This window comes from Phyllobates terribilis, unplaced genomic scaffold (assembly GCF_046119375.1).
Source record: "Phyllobates terribilis strain yellow unplaced genomic scaffold, ASM4611937v1 Scaffold_4__5_contigs__length_816908805, whole genome shotgun sequence".
NCBI classification, from domain to species: domain Eukaryota; kingdom Metazoa; phylum Chordata; class Amphibia; order Anura; family Dendrobatidae; genus Phyllobates; species Phyllobates terribilis.
The window spans coordinates 784,031,085-784,048,990 of NW_027362764.1; the positions used below are offsets into that span (position 1 = coordinate 784,031,085).

General features: G+C 50.5%; 1 pseudogene; it reads right to left on the minus strand.

Moving 5' to 3' along the window:
- Positions 1-12,345: 12,345 nt before the first annotated feature.
- LOC141266071 (uncharacterized) overlaps positions 12,346-17,906 on the minus strand; it is a 77,189-nt pseudogene continuing 71,628 nt past the window's right edge.

Consider the following 17,906-nt stretch of genomic DNA (forward strand, 5'->3'; position numbering starts at 1 on the left):
GGAGAAGTGTAGTGTTGGATGCAAAAGGTTGGGTCACGACTATCACACTGGCCTTACCTCAGAGGAGGAACACCACACTCCATTGAAGAAGTGCAGAATCCCTGTGGCCGTCGAACCCTCAGGGGCGCCACAGTAGTGCCGGGAGGGAGAGATGGCACAGATGAAAGAAGGGACGGAGGCAGTACGGTGCAGTCATCCGAGTCTTTACTCACAGTTCTCATGACAGTTCCACTGGTGCACTGTACAGGTGTCAGCCTCCCACGTCGCGCTGCGTTCACCAGGCCGGGGTTCAGCACTTCCTCAGGCAGATCAGGAGTACCTGGCAGAACCCCACTTTCTTGTGTTCCTAGCTAGACCGTCTTCACGCTGGGTCTTTCTCCCTCCTGCCCTGCGCTTCCCACTCTCAATCCTTCTCGGGTGCTCTGAAGTCCCTCCTGTCTCGTCGGAGTTCCCGGACCTGCTTGACCCTCACGGGGATTAGAATGAGGCTTCAGCAACTGACTATATAAGCCAGAAGCCTCCGGTTTTCCCAGCTGAGACGTAGAGTAGCACGGCTGGACCAGGGGCCGGTCCCCTTCTTGCGGCCTACGATCACTCTGTCTTCTGACAGATGCGGGGCGTACAGGTGCACTCGCGGTACCCCCTAGGATCCCTTCTTAGAACGGAGCCTACTCCTCTGCTCCCCACCTGGGCCTCTAGGACTGGGACCTACTTGTGGAGCAGAGCTCCTAAGGATACTCTGCTCCCTGACTGTTCTCCACTGACTCACCTACTAACCCGCCACCCTAAGATGGCTTCCCTTTATATACCTCCTTCTATAGTGCTCCCTCAAACTTCTTCCTCCACCCGCAACCACTACTAGTTCCCCCTACCTCTGGGGTCCCCCCACTCCAGCCAGGGACAGGGCTCAGCAGCTGCGCACATGCATGTTGCCCTTCCAGCCGACCTGGAGCAGTGTAGTGTTGAATGTGAATGTTGGGGTTCCGGGCAGCACTCCCTCCTTATCTGAGAGAAGGAGACACCACACCTCTGGGTGAGGTGCAGTACCTCTGTGGCGACTGAACCCTCAGGGGCGCCACAATTACACCCCACCTGCAGTAATTATATCCCCCTGCAGTAAAAACACCCCCTTCAGTAATTATACCGCCCTGCAGTAAATACACCCCTCTGCAGTATATGTACAGCTGGTATAACCTGGGCATCTCCTGTATATAATTATATATGTACAGCTGGTATAACCTGGGCATCTCCTGTATATAAGTATATATGTATAGGTGGTATAACCTGGTTATCTCCTGTATATAAGTATATATGTATAGGTGGTATAAAATGGGTATCTCCTGTATATAAGTATATATGTATGTGGCGCCCCTGCGGGTTCAGTCGCCACAGAGGTACTGCATCTCACCCAGAGGTGTGGTACCCCACTCTCAGGTAAGGATGGAGTACTACCCGGGACCCACACACTTGCATCCATTACACTCCACTTCAGAGGGAAGGGCGAGATTGCTCCTAAGGGAGAGCACAGTCCCTGGTCCCTGGCTGGAGGGTGGAACCATGTAGTGGATGTGGGTGGAGGAAGAAGTACATGGGAGCACTTCAGTAGGAGTATATAAAAAGGGGAACCATCTTGGGAGAGAGAGTCCAGTCAGAGAAGACAGCCTGAGGAGAAGGAGTAGGAGCAGGAGCTCTACAGGAGCTCTGCTCAGAGGAGCGGGCCTAGTGAGAGGCCCAGGAGGACTGGCAGGACGAGGAGGGGAGCAGAGGAAGGCTCCAGAAGTGAGGGGATCCCAGGGGCACGGGAAGTTCAGGAAGCCACCTTTGCGCCCGAATCTACAGGAACGTGGAGGGATCAGTCCGCAAAGGGCACCGGCCCCTAACTAGTGGAAAACTACAAGGCTCAGCTAGAAACCGGAGGCTTCTGTACTTTCAGGGTGCAGTTGCTCACAACCGCAACTACATCGCTAAAAAGGTAGCCACATAGGATTCAGGGGACTGCAGCTTGCCCGCCAAAATCCGAGGTTACCGGCTTGGGACACTGGTTGTGAGGTGCAGAGCAGGAGGGTGAGAGCCAGCGCAGGAAGACGACCGAGGAAGGCACACAGAATGGGGTCCCGTTATGTACTCCTGAAACACCTGGGAGTTTGCTGAACCCCTGCCTTGGTAAACACTGGACGGCGTGGGAAGTTACCCTGGTACTGGGAACCTGGAGTTCAACAACTGTGAGTAAACCTTGAAGACTGCACCCCACTGTGTCCTAGAATTATTATCTGCACCATCCCATGCACTACACTTCACAGCAACATCTACCTCATCAATCATCACTGCACTGCCCTGGAGCTTAGCTCTGCCTGTGGAGAGCTGAACCAACTCTGCTGTGTCACCATCAGCTCCAGAGGATCTGCACCTCAGCGGCGGCTCCATATAGCCGCATACCACAGGTGGCGTCACGAACATTATGTATAAAAACTTTATTCCCCTTTTACTTTTCCCCTTTTAATGACCACCCTGGGTCACGGACCGGGTCACTGCCACTGTGACATCCCCCAGCATCGACCGGCCTGGCTACCGAGTACCCCACGGCCCAGGGGGCGCCTCATGTACAGCTGGTATAACCTGGTTATCTCATGTATATAATTATATATGTACAGCTGGTATAACCTGGATATCTCCTGTATATAATTTTATATGTACAGCTGGTATAACCTGGGCATCTTCCATCCCCAGGAATAATCCCCAGGAATAACCTGTAAGAAGATGCATCAGATAAAGAGATACTTTCTGTTCTGTACAAGGAGTTTTTCGTTGTAGACTCCATCATTTTTCCCTCCAGGACAATTGCCATTTTGTAATAAGAGCAGAAAACTCCTTTTTCTGTACTCTCGATGTCGAGCTTGATACATGACAGAGGATAAGAGGTGACTCGTTCGCTGACTATGATAACAAAACCCGGATTTGTAGAATTTAGGCTTGCCAGCTGCAGTCAGTCATCTGTAAGCAACGGAGAGAAAAAAATAGACATTTTCATCTAGAGGCCAAAAGGCATCTTGTTTCTGAAGCGTCCTCCAGCGTTCTGTAAAAAGAAACATTTATTGGCAGGACGGTTTGTTGAAAGTCTATGGAAAGGCCATTGCCTCCATTATTCCCAGCCTCTCATATGATGACATCCCGGATTATTCCACTTCTCCATGTATGGTCACAGACCCAGGAGCCAAGGACGAGATAAAAGATCTTCCATTCACACTGGGGTGATTATGGAGATTTTAGGAGCTTCTTGTGTTGATTTCGTGAAGTCGAGATGCATAAAGCCCATAAGGTGGGAGCTCGTTCATTAAAGGTTTCCAAAAATAGAGAAAAAATTGCAAAGGAAATGTCATCAAACGATGCCACTTTTTGAGCTTAAAAAGCACCATAGTGTTGGCCAACATCTTTCTGGATACGAGAGTGTACCTTAGCTCGTAAAATTACACGGTTGACTCTGTAAGATGAAAGACTATTACTGGACATCTCTTCTTAGAAGTTATCTCCCATCATCTGATCATTACAGGTCTGACTCCTGTAAACCCTCATCAATCAGCTGATGTGGTCGGGTCAAGCTCTGTGTAGCCTCTCGTTTCTACTGCTCCATTAAATGGTGTCCGTTCATTACATGGTCAAGTTTACTCTGCCAAAGTAGAAGTTGCTCTTTTTCCATCAGCTATTTGTTTTGGCTCTTAGATGGCACCATCTTCTATATAATCTAGAAATACGAGTAGGCAAGATGGAAATTGGGTTCTTCACCCTTTCGTAAGATTATGTCCATACTGGTACAATTGAATTCCGCCATTGACTGCAGTGGTACTTTTTGGGTTTGTCAAATTTCTATTGTGTCTGATAATCTGCCTTGAAATGCCTCTCATTGAGGCGTTTTTGAAACCATTAGGTTTTATTTTGATCCAGTAAGTTAATCCTTCATGACTTGAGATAAGTGTCAGCCTTGATCCAGTTGACTAAAATATAGACATCAGTGTGTGACAATGTTTCCAAGCCTCCCTACCATTTTTCACCCATCTGCCCCATAGTAAACTTGAGGTGAAGTTTTGAGGAACTAGCAAAGTTCATTGGCGTATCTACCATGGCAGCAGTTATAGTAGTTGCTATGAGGACTGTGATCTCAGGGGGACGCACAGGACCACTGGGGGACATGCCCAAGATTTTTTTTGCGTGTTGCCCCAGTGAGCAATGTCTTCAAGATACTGATATAGCAAAGAACATGGGCAGAGAACCATCGATTCCCTTCCCCAATTTTTTGTCTTGTAGACCACAGGCTGGTTTGGAGCTTATGGGAAACTGGGAACAAGCTGAAGATGTACGCGACCCAACAAAGACAGCACAATGACGTCACTGCATCCCATTGCCTGCGCCTCGTCGCTGATGGTGCAGACATCTTCTCGTCACGGTAATACGGCTTGGTAAGTATAGTAGTAGTTTAGAAATAGCAAAACAACTTTTCGTGAAAATTTAAGTTGAAATTTCCTTATAAAGCCAGACGTGTGTTTGGGATAAATCTATGTGTCTCGTACTGGCAAAAAAAATTACATGACCTGATATCATTGACTTGCCCCCCTGGGTCGTGGGGCACTCGGAACCGGGCTTCAGTGTGATGATGGGGGTAGTAGTGGCGACCCGGTCCCGTGGCTCAGGGTGGTCAGACCAGTGGTAGTCTATTATGTGCTTTGCAGTGTCCGACTACGCCACCCGTGGATTGTGGTCAATAAGAACCGCCGCTGCTGAGCAGACCTCTGAGGCTGATGTTGTGAGGGCAGCAGAGTGTAGTATAACTCCCCATGGGAGGAGTTTAGCTTCAGGGCAGTGTAGAGTGATGATGGTGGTTGTGGTGCGGGGCGCCCCAGTACTAGTAGTGCTGACGTGGTGAGAAAGCACAGAGACAAGGTGTTGCAGTTCAGGTTCTTTACTCACAGTTCTCATCCAGGTCACTTGTGCACAGGTAGTACCGTCAGAGCCGTGCTGCGTCCACCAGGCAGAGGGCTCGATCAACCCCAGGTAATTCCGGAGTGTGGCACAGGACTCCCTTCTATCCTTTCGTCGGCCGTGCCCCACCAGTGACACTACTCCTGTCCAGCTGCCTCAGATCTTCTCCTGGGAGGGCTGGGTGCCCACTTTCCTGACTCTATGTGGTGTGCCTTCCTAGTAGGTGTAGTGGGGGGTTGCACCAGTAAATGATCACGACCACCGGTTTTTGGTTAAGGATTAGTCACCTCCACCAACTTGGGATCCGGTACCCTGTTCTGCCAACCAGTCACCCGCAATCTCCTGGGTCCTTAGGGTTCCTTCTGCCTTCGTGTCTCTGGGCCCTTCTACACTTTGGGTACTTCTCTTTCTTCGCTGTTCCTTTCTGTTTCTGTTCCTTTCTGCTGGCTCCGGCCTCCACCCTAGGCCTGCCTCGTGGAGCTGGGCCCAGACTGAGCCACAGCTCCCTGTCAGCCCTCTCTGGCTGAACTCCTTCTCTCACTCCACTGACTGAACTGAACTTCTTCTCCTTGAACCAAGATGGTGCCCATCTTATATACCTTCCCCTAGTGTGTGAGCTCAGGTGACAAGCAACCAATGAGCTCCTACCTATGCCCAGAAACCGTCCCCTCCTGCTCCTACATCACTGGGTATTCCTCCCCCCTCCCCACTCCAGCCAGGGACATGGTCTGTTGTGCCTGCATTACTATATAAATGGGAGCACCGTTGAGCTGTCCCCCGGAAATGGGGTGTGTGTGATGCATGCAGCTAACTGAGTCCCGGTCCACACCCCATCCTTACCCGGGAGTGGAATATCACACCTCTGGCAGAGGTGCAATACCCCTGTAGCGGCCGAACCCTCGGGGCGCTACATTCCCCCCTGGTAAACCACAGCACGTCCTCAGGCTGGAAAAGAGTAAAGACACTTGATTACCAGACATGCAAAACTTTTTCAAAACATTTCTACATTAGAAAACGGACGACATTGTTCAACTCCCTTTATGGGAAACACTTTCCTCTTTTTCAACAATTTTCTTTCATTAGATATTGTCAATACTACCGGAACTCTTTTGTCATATAAAACATCATATAAAACATTTGTATTATCACCTAGCAGCATATAAAACTTTTCCATATAAAACATTTTTAAGTAAAAGATATTCTTGGATCCTGGCCGCGGTGCAACTTGCGACCGGGTGTTAATTTTTCTTTTAAGTGCAAAAACGTCAGCAAACTTTTAAACGTGAGGGACTCTGTGTCCCGAGGTAGACGTTGCAGTTTTTTTATAAAACCAGTAGGGGGCGCTTTAGGAAGCGCAACTATTTACAGGGACGGCCGCTCTCAGTCCTCGGCCAGTTTGGGAAGGGAACGGCTGTTCTCAGTCCCCAGCCAGATTAAGAAAGAGGGATGGCTGTTCTCAGTCCTCAGCCTGATTTAGGAAAGGCGGCAACTTCGACAGGTAACAGTCCCAACGGGGACCACACTCTCAGTGGAAACAGTCCCACAACAGTCCTTATACGCTGACGGGTAACTATTTACATAGGCACATTTTCTCCTCCTTACTACTGACGGTGTCCTCCGTATGCGCCTTGTTCCTCCGGGTAATCTTCTGGCCCGTCCGGACCCTCTTGACTCTCTCCGTAGTGGTATTACAGCTCCTCCTCTGTGAGCCGGTGGACGCGGAGGGCGTACAACCCCTTTGCGCCGTTGTGCCGGGTGTAGGTGACCACGTCACCAGGGTACAGATCTCGTCCGTGATGTCCCTCTGGCAGGTGGCTCTCGACGTCCCTTCGGGTCACAAAGATGTCGTCTGTGGTCTCAGGATCTCTGATGAAGCCCCAGCCGTGCTCCATTTGAAACTTCACCACGGTCCCGGTGGCTTGGGGACTGCGGGCGGCTTGGGGGTCCTGTCGGGCTCTCCTCTTTTGCTCCGCACTCCGTGCTTGGAGCCGCTCCTCCCTGATAAGCCGCTCCCGCCGCTCCCTCTCAAATGTCGCCAACTGCTGGCGGCAGGACACCAGTCGACGGGCTGCGTCCGCCCAGGTTTCCTGAGTGAACCCCATCAGGTTTTCTCCAGTGGGGTCCCACTCGAACTGGGCGTCCTCCAGCGGGGGGATGGGTTATCTTTCTGGGCTCCGGAGCCGGTATCAGGGGTTCACGCGGGGGCTGGTCTCTCCATGGGCGGCTGCTGATCAGGTCGGCCGGCCATACCAGGGGCAGTCCATCCGGGCCGGTGTGCTGGGCGAACAGATCCGCGCCCAGGGGTAGTATGGCAGGGGGCCCCGGTTGGGGAGCAGCGCCCGGGGGCACTCGGCCTTGCAACCAGGCCGGTGGTCTTCCGGTCGTGCCCGGGAGTGGCGCAGTCAAGGAAGGGGGCGCTGGTGAGGCAGTGACGCCCGGTGCACTAGGCCTTGCGACCAGGCCTGTGACGTCTGTCTTTCGACCGCGCCCGAGGTTAAAGGGCGCGGGGCGGGGCGTAGCCACGGCTCTTGCCGCCTGAGGCCTAGCCGGGAGTAGCGGAGGCGCGGTGGCAGGTACGGTTCCAGGGGCTTCGGGTCCCGCTACAGGAGGCGGGGGCAGGCTTGCGGCCTCAGGGCTTAGGGTGATGATGTCCCCATTACTTGCCTCGGTCTTTGTGGCCTCCTCCGCGGCTTCGTCCTCGGCCACCGGTCCACCTTCACCGCCCTCGGAGGCAGGCGTGCTGCTCGGCCCTGGTGACGCCTCCTGCTGGTGGGTTACAGGCTGCCGGGCCAACTCCTCCTTCCACCCAGCAAACACATCCCACTGCGCCCGGACCATCCTCCGGTCCAAATCCTCCAGCGCAGCTCGCGCACACTCCAGGTCCCTGGGGAGCTGTGCCAGCAATTCTGTCAAGCTGCATGGCGGTTCAGCCTGCAACAGGCTACGGACCAAGGTGCTGGTGGTGTTCGGTGCTCCTTCCATTCCCGGGTGCGGTATGTCCAGACTGATCCAGACCGCACCCTGCCCCACAGTTTTCTTCCCTGTCCGCCCCCATTGGGGGTGGTCTTGGGGCCATCTGCTGACAATCACTTTCAGGGGCAGCCCCCCCACGTTGATGAACATCTCTACAGCCGCACTCACGGCTGTTGGGGGCGGGCTCCTTCTTTGGCGCAATTCTGGGACCTGGCCCACGATGGGAGGTGGCTTCCTGTTATCTTTTGGCGCGCACATAATGGCGTCCGTTCTGCTGGGGCGGGCGCCACCTTTAACACAGTCAACTTTCAATAAAACAGTCTCTTTCTCTTCAGGCACGCAATACCCGTTTGTGGCGGGTTGGTCGCAATCCTGCCGACTACGCCAAAGCTGACTTGCCCCCTGAGCCGTGGGGCACTCGGAACCGGGCTTCAGTGTGATGATGGGGGTAGTAGTGGCGACCCGGTCCCATGGCTCAGGGTGGTCAGACCAGTGGTAGTCTATTATGTGCTTTGCAATGTCCGACTACGCCACCCATGGATTGTGGTCAATAAGAACCGCCGCTGCTGAGCAGACCTCTGAGGCTGATGTTGTGAGGGCAGCAGAGTGTAGTATAACTCCCCACGGGAGGAGTTTAGCCTCAGGGCAGTGTAGAGTGATGATGGTGGTTGTGGTGCGGGGCGCCCCAGTACTAGTAGTGCTGACGCGGTGAGAAAGCACAGAGACAAGGTGTTGCAGTTCAGGTTCTTTACTCACAGTTCTCATCCAGGTCACTTGTGCACAGGTAGGACCGCCTGAGCCGTGCTGCGTCCAGCAGGCAGGGGGCTCGATCAACCCCCAGGTAATTCCGGAGTGTGGCACAGGACTCCCTTCTATCCTTTCGTCGGCCGTGCCCCACCAGTGACACTACTCCTGTCCAGCTGCCTCGGATCTTCTCCTGGGAAGGCTGGGTGCCCACTTTCCTGACCCTATGTGGTGTGCCTTCCTAGTAGGTGTAGTGGGGGGTCGCACCAGTAAATGATCACGACCACCGGTTTTTGGTTAAGGATTAGTCACCTCCACCAACTTGGGATCCGGTACCCTGTTCTGCCAACCCGTCACCCGCAATCTACTGGGTCCTTAGGGTTCCTTCTGCTTTCGTGTCTCTGGGCCCTTCTACACTTTGGGCACTTCTCTTTCTCTGCTGTTCCTTTTCCTTTCTGTTTCTGTTCCTTTCTTCTGGCTCCGGCCTTCGCCCTAGGTCTGCCTCGTGGAGCTGGGCCCAGACTGAGCCACAGCTCCCTGTCAGCCCTCTCTGGCTGAACTCCTTCTCTCACTCCACTGACTGAACTGTACTACTTCTCCTTGAACCAAGATGGTACCCACCTTATATACCTTCCCCTAGTGTGTGAGCTCAGGTGACAAGCAACCAATGAGCTCCTACCTATGCCCAGAAACCGTCCCCTCCTGCTCCTACATCACTGGGTATTCCTCCCCCCTCCCCACTCCAGCCAGGGACATGGTCTGTCGTGCCTGCATTACTATATAAATGGGAGCACCGTTGAGCTGTCCCCCGGAAATGGGGTGTGTGTGATGCATGCAGCTAACTGAGTCCCGATCCACACCCCATCCTTACCCGGGAGTGGGATATCACACCTCTGGCAGAGGTGCAATACCCCTGTAGCGGCCGAACCCTCGGGGAGCTACATCATCACTGTGGGGCAAGCAGAACTTAATGTCTCCATGCTGCCTTTGGTTCCTGAGCTTTTTCTGTTGGTGGCTTTCACATTTCCAGCCCCGATTGTGGTCAAGTCTCCTGTGTGGATCCTCCGGCTGTAATTCTGGTTCCAGGTTTGATCTTGGAGTCAAGGCTTCTTCTCATTGGGTTTGATATTGATCCATCTCCTGGCTTTAAATAGTTCTGAATTGGTGAATCCAGTCTGGCACCAATTATTCCCAATAAGGATTCTGGTTCTACCTACTTACCACCATCACTGTTGGTAAAATATGAGATGTCAAAACCCTTCCCCGGCAGGAACACTAACTGGCGATCATCAATTTTTGGGCAGGGTTATACAAAACCCATTTTTTTCAGACTGGGACATTCCCGAATATATTAGGATTGTTTCCAAAAAATTCAGGACTCTTTGAAATTACGGATTGACCTCACACAACTTTATTATGTCATCATGATGGATGAGTGACTACTAGATGTTTGTGTAGCTGGCTGGGTGGTTGTCTCGATGTTTTGGTGGATGCTGACTGCCAAGATCGATGACTGTGAAAGTAAGCGAATAGTGAATTGGTGGATACTTGAATGCAAGATCCAGTGTGTGGCAAGTGCCTGACAATAGGTGTTTGGATGACCGAGACTTGGTATATGGATTAATGAGATTAAAATATGCTATTAGGAAAATGTAGCATCACACTCAGATTTCAGGAGTCTGACGTCACTCTTTCCTTGTCTGTAAATTTCAAGGAACATCTTCAGCGGCTAAAATCTGTCCAGTTGAGTACAGTAAACGGACATGGAGGAGAGATGCAACTGCAGCTTCTCCCTCTCTGCATTCTGTGAGAAGGGAGTAAGGTGGAGACGTCTGATTGGCTCAGAGCACAGCTCTGACATCACAGCACAGCTCTGACATCACAGCAGGAAGTGCTCGCCTACACAGCACACATGGAGAGAGAGAGTATGCATATTTAAAGGGAGAGGAAGACCCCAAAACACAGGATAGACACAAGACCCCAGGAACTGCCTGTCTCATCTTACCCATCTAGTGCACAATGTTCATTTACCCCGGAGGAACGTTACACAGCGAGCCACAAATAACTTCTTTTTCCTTGCAAACATCTAATTTTTAGCATGTCAGAAATGTATAATATACGAGCCAAATAAAATATCCAACGGTTTATTGATTCATTACAAAAATAGTAATGTGTCCCCTCCGGTAGCCAGGCGAGAGCATTGGGAAACAATGGCAGAGGAGGGGACATGACATTCATTAATGATCCATGACTTTTCTCTAAAACTATCCCAAAATAATGTCTTTTCCCATAAGATTCTGTCGTCCAAGCTGTAGATGAGGAACGCTTCATCTGGTGTCTGAGGTATACAGGGAGCGTGTGCCTATGTATATTGTAGGTGGCTGCTATAGGAGACTTCCCATCCATCACGATGAACGCCGACAGATGGCACACAACAGCCGAGGCCACCATTTGTTTCCAGAGGTTGTCATATGTCTAAGCCGAGTCCTTCCATAGTCCTTTTCACATAAAACCCTGCCCTGTAGTAAAGCAGGGTCTAGTTGCCCTTATCCCCCACAAGGTAAAAATATTTTTCATGCACAAACCAATCAAATCCCGAAACTGCTGCGACTTTTATATTTTGTAATTTGCCATCTACTCTTTCTGATCTATAGGTTCCCCTTCATAAGCATTCTGCCAGCATCATAGGTGCAGAAACTTCCTTTCCCTCGCTTCCCCAGCATGCATTGCTACCACTATTGTCCAATAGCTTCCCTATCTTTAAAGGGAGTCTCCATCAGTGGAAGTCCAACACCGGCAACCCCTTCCTGATCAGCTGTTATTTGTTCCGACTGTTACTGGGTGTAAACCCTTTGAATGGTGCTGGAAAGCTCAGCTCCGCTCAATGTGTGGTCGCAGCAATGACTGCAGAGCAGCTCCAATGCAAGAAAACGGACAGCGTTCTGAAGTACCCGGACATGACTGACTGAATGGAGCTGCGACGTGCAACTCGTCCAAAGTGTTTGCAACTGGCAGATGCCAGAGAAAATAAAAGCTGAGTGGGAAGGGGGTAATGTGGGTGTCAGAGCCACCACCAATATGATATCGATGACCTATCAATATATTCTGACCGGACGATCCCTTTAACTGAAAGCGATTAGTTATGACTCCATGCACTGTGATAGCCAAGAGATCCGGAGCAGAGAAACACTGACTTGTCCCATTACCGGCAGAGAAAGAAGATGCCTCCACTCCATGTCGTCCTCCTCGCTGCCTCTGCTGAAGAAGGATTACACTTTACAACAGGCAGTGACCACCTGTGGCTGCACTTAAGGGTTAAGACAACGTCATATTGAAATTGTGGGATTTGCAAATTGTACGTTTATCACATTATCCATCAAATTAGACTAAATTGTCTGTACCGGGTCCATTCAAGTGCTAATGTGCATTAAATATTATGTGATGAGACCAACTTCTATGGGGGCTTAATAGTAGTCGCATTGTCTGAACTTGACCATATGTTAGACCATAAATGTAAAAAAGTAAAACGGGAATATTCAGTTCAATATACAATATGTGGAGAAAAGTATCAGGGCACGTGTTAATAAATTAATTCAGGTTTCTCATTCTTAGTCCCATTGTCTCCGGTGTATAACATCAAGCCCCTCCCCCCGATGTACAATATCCGGCCCCTCACCCCCCAGTGTATACCATCCAATCCCATTGCCCCCTGGTGTATAACATTTGCCCCCTTGTCTCCAGTGCATAATATTCAGCCTCCTGTCCCCAGTGTATAACCTCTGGCCCTCCGCCATGCCGTCTGCCGTTACTACCATGTGACAGCGGCCGGTGGTGCACAGCTCCCTGATACCAGCGCGGTCATGTGATAGGAGCCACCGGGGTAACAAGTCCGTCCATGACATTTCTATCTCCTGGATCTTCCCCCATCACCTGTGAGTGATATTACTGAGGAGTGGAAGGAACCGCAGCAACTCAGCCACGAAGTGGAGACCTCGTAATATTACAGAGCAGGGAGGCCGAGTGCTGAGGAACAGAGGGCAGAAAACTCACCAACGCTCTGCTGACCCCATAACTGCAGAGTCCACACCTCCTCTGGTATCAGCACAAACCCTGCGCCCCCGCCGGGAGCTTCATGGTCGAGCAGCTGCATGCAGCCGTACATCACCAAGCACAATGCCGAGCGTCGGATGGAGTGGTGTAAAGCCACCACCACTGGACTCTGGAGGAGACGTGTTCTGTGCAGCTACGGATCACACTTCTCTATCCGGCGTCTGATGGAGGAGTCTGGGTTTGGTGATTCTAGGAGGACGTTACCCCCTGACTGCATTGTGCCACTGTACAGATGGTGGAGGAGGATAACGCTATGGGCTGTTATCAGGGGGCGGACGCGGACCCTCAGCTCCAGGGAAGGAAATCGTAATCATCAGCACAAGACATTGTGGACAATTGTAGCTTCAGCTTTGTGGGAACAGTTTGGGGAAGACCCTTATCTGTCCCCCATGACGGTGCCCAGTGCACAAGCTCCATACAGACACGGCGGGGGAGTTTGGTGGAAGAATATGAGCGGTCGTCTCACCCAACAACTAGAATGGAGATTATAAGCCCAATCTCTCCCCAACATCAGGGTCTGACCCCACAAATGATCTTCTGGATGAAGACATAAAAATCCACACAGACGCCTCCAAAATCTTGTAGAAATCCTTTCCAGAAAAGCGGGAGTCGTTATATCTGCAGAGGAGCAACGCCATATTTATGGATGTAGGATGGGGGTCCCAGAGGAGGATGTGGAGGGGGCAAATGCTCTATATGCGGAAAAGTATGTTGCAGGCAACTGTCTTCATGGGCTACAGCTTCTCCTGCTGATGGACCTATGCCTCATGGATCTCTGTTTTCAGGATGTTCATCCCATGTGTAGGAAACTTGGGAAATGTGATGGAGGGACTTGAGTTATTGACTACACGGTGCAATGTGTCCATTCTGTTGCTCAGTCAGTGATTTGTTGTTGGTTTCCATGATGTGAGGCATGATGGGTCTCCCCGGACTCGTCACTCCATCTGTCTGACCCTTCAGAGATATAAATCGCACCACTACAGCGTGCCAGTCTATAATCTCATCCACATGTATGGGGCCCGGAAATGGATGGCTTCTGTGTATCTCACCTGCAGGAAGGAGAGAGGATTAGATACATTCCCATATTTATACCTGTGTTCTCATGTGTCCTAATGTATCAATGTGTATAGCCATAGGGAAATGTGGGGCAGCAGGACACCCCCACCTGGGCAGCAGGACACACCCCCATCTGGGCTGGGCAGCTAAGGACACCCCCCCCATCTGGGCAACAGGACACCCCCCCTCCCGTCTGGGCAGCTAAGGACACCCCCGCCGTCTGGGCAACAGGACACCCCCCCCGTCTGGGCAGCTAAGGACACCCCCCCCCCGTCTGGGCAGCTAAGGACACCCCCCCCCCGTCTGGGCAGCTAAGGACACCCCCCCCCGTCTGGGCAGCTAAGGACACCCCCCCCCCGTCTGGGCAGCTAAGGACACCCCCCCCCCGTCTGGGCAGCTAAGGACACCCCCCCCCCCGTCTGGGCAGCTAAGGACACCCCCCCCCCCGTCTGGGCAGCTAAGGACACCCCCCCCCCCGTCTGGGCAGCTAAGGACACCCCCCCCCGTCTGGGCAGCTAAGGACACCCCCCCCCCGTCTGGGCAGCTAAGGACACCCCCCCCCCGTCTGGGCAGCTAAGGACACCCCCCCCGTCTGGGCAGCTAAGGACACCCCCCCCGTCTGGGCAGCTAAGGACACCCCCCCATCTGGGCAGCAGGACACACCCCCATCTGGGCTGGGCAGCAGGACACCCCCCCCCGTCTGGGCAGCCTAAGGACACCCCCCCCGTCTGGGCAGCTAAGGACACACCCCACATCTGGGCAGCTAAGGACACACCCCACATCTGGGCAGCTAAGGACACACCCCCCCACCTGGGCAGCTAAGGACACCTCCCCCCCGTCTGGGCAACAGGACACCCCCCATCTGGGCACCGGGACACACACTGTCTGTCTGTCATTTTTCCATCCAGGTGTAATTTTTGTACGTGGCTGCTCAGTGTTTTGATGTGAAATGAGAAAAGCAGATGTTAGATCTCCAGGGATCTTAGAATTACTAATACACCACCCTAGACCACCATTAATATTAAGTATTATCTGCTAAGACCTCCAGAAAATTTACATGAATGATGGAAAAACAGTATGGGTGGAATACATGTACAAAGTTGGCAACATTTGTATAATTAGGGATGGAGGATGATCTCGATCGTGGGCCCCAACACACCTAGAAGCCCCATGGATGGACGGAAGGGGTTGGTGAAGCACTGAAGACTTGAGCAGTTTGGGGAGTCTACTTAAAGTGTTTTGACTGCTCATATGAATGCAACCTATTATTCTCTGTTATCAGCCATATTAGGCTGGGGAGAATAATTCCCAGTGAAACTAGGGCAAAATCAATAGCAAAATCTATGTATAACCCAAGCCATGGAACCATGAGATGCCAGGTGGAGTTTTACATGTGGGCATTGACCTCAATCGAAAAAAAGTGTGACTTTTTTTTTTGCCCCCAAAACAGCTCCACAATTGTCTATTGGTTGTGTGAGATTACAACACAGCCCCCTAAATTGTAATAGAACTAAGTTGCAATACCAAAACACAACCCGTTGACACCCTATAAGTGGACAATCATAGGTGGAATGTGGAGTAGACTGAACCGAGTGGGAACTGCTTTTTCTTGGTGGTCCCCCACTCTATTACAATCCAAGACCATCCACCCAAAAACAACTAACCATTGGTGACCAGTGGAGTTTGTGCGCTTCAGATTTGCAGGACCAAATTTATCGGTCACATCAGTAATCTGTGGTCGCCGGACAGGAGCCCTAAGAATTGTCTTCTACCTCCCGGCATCCGCAGCTTTTCTTTTGATTAGTCGTCCTGCCACAACATCATCATTGCAGCGTGATGGACATGTGATGTCAGGCCAGGCCATCTAATCTAAAGAAAAGGTTTTTTTTTGGGGTGGATGGTCTTGGGACTTAATAGAGTGGTGGTCCACCAAGAAAAAGCAGTTCTTACTCTGTTGGAGTCCGATTGGGTCCAAAAAAAATCGATTTGCACCAATTCTAGTATCAGGTGAAGGAAGATTTTAAAACCAAAAAAACGTCAACAATCCATCAGATGGATCACCAGTTTCATATTTATTCATTTATAGTCACCACTGCATTGCACATCATAAGTGTAGCGTCACCGCATGGACAAAAGAAGATCTTGCCATTTCAGGACAGAAGCCCGACAAGAGAAAAAGATGTACTTTATAAAATCCATTTCCGCATGAAAGTAAAAGAACGTGTACCCAACGTAGGATTTCCTTATTAGCCACTGCAGAAAGTAGGCTGTAAAAATTTCTGAATCAGAAAGGTGTAATACTCCATTATCCCTGCGGGGGCACTGCAGGGCAATTTGAGTACTTTCCGCTTTTTTCCAGCTGATCGCTGGAGGTCCAAGGAGACAAACTAAGATCAGTTTATGGTCTGGGAAACTTTCTAACAAAAAAACAAACAAAACTGCTTCTTTAATTTTTGCAAACTAGTCACAGGAAACTCAATGAAAAGCTTAACTGCAGTAATTCTGCGATGTGTCATCACTTATTATAATCAGATGACAAGTATCTCTGCTGATCGCGTAGACGCTGATGCCGGGCGTGCTGCTGCCTCCTCGGGTCACATAATTTAAAGCTTTGCTGAAAACTCATAGGGAATTCCTCTCCACTCGTCGCTCATGAGTTTTCCATATTTGTCCAGGCTGTAGCTTATATAATCCTCGTAATAGGCAGTAAAGGTTAGAGCAACCTGACACCACAGCCGAGCGATTTATTGACTTATTTGGCGCAGTGATTGCGATATATGTAGATCCTTCATCAGGCTCCGAAACCAAACACAACTCAATAAGTTACGGATAAAGTTCTCGGTGTCCTCAGTATTATAAAGACTTGGATAGAGAGTTTGCCGATTAGTGACCATCTTAGAAGGAGTTTCCACCTGACTTAGAGACCTGTCAGGTGTTTTCTAGCCCCAATCCATACAGTTCTGCCCCAATTCTTTCTATGTTTCTAAGCCCCAGGGGGTGGCCTAATTTTGCCAAAACAGCAGGTATAATGCAGTCTGCACCAAAAGCAGATTACCATTCTGAAGTCAAGTAGGTGGAGACATGCCGAGAAGTCAAGCTTGGCATGCCCTAATTCCTCCCCAATCTTACCCTGAAGTCAGGGTACATCATCTTCAACCTTTCATACAGGGTCTACTCTCCTCGATTCCATACTCTACATGTCCTGGAATTAGACTTCAACGCGGCATCGCGAGGTGACAATGGAAGAACCAACCGCTTAGATGCTGCAGCCAGTTTTGACCACGGCATCTAGGGGGTGAAAATGCCGGGATCGGAGCAGCTTTGCTTCCACCATGGTTTATCGGGACACTTGGAAGTGCACACAAGAGCAGTATGATGGACATATCTCCGACCCACTCATTGAGGATAAGTCCCAATCTCAGATCATCAGGCAGCAATTTATTTCTTGGAGACTTCAGTTGACAGTGGAGAACTTACCTTCTGGTGATACCTGCATGGTCCTCTTGGCAGTTGTTCGTATCCACCCAAACGATGAGTGGGCAAGGAGGTCAATGGAGCGAGTGTCGGAGAAGCCATCCATATCCTCCTCATTCATTAGAGTCCTGGCGTTAGAAGAACACATCTTACCTGTAATAGAATTAGGAATAAGAAATACATTTCTAAAGTTGAGGTGACGCTAAAAGATGAATAGAAGTTGACGCGCGCAGAGCCAAAATGTGAAGGGTATCCAGTTTCTCCTTGTGGAAACCACCAAGCTGGTGTAGGGAGACTTAAAATGGAAGCATTCATCAGAAAATGACTGTGAAGACACGGGTCGTCACAATGACCTATTGTTTTGAATCAAGATTTTGTGTTACATGTAGTTCTTAAACATTTTTGGCCTTTTTTTTATATCATTATCCTTATTGGAAAAAAAACAAAAAAATACAAAATAAGTTATGTTGCATTTTTCACATTTTCCACTGGAGCTTTTTAGACTCTTACATTCTGTTCAGGAAATGCACATGTATATTAGCTACAATATACTGACTCTGCCACTAACGTTTATATTG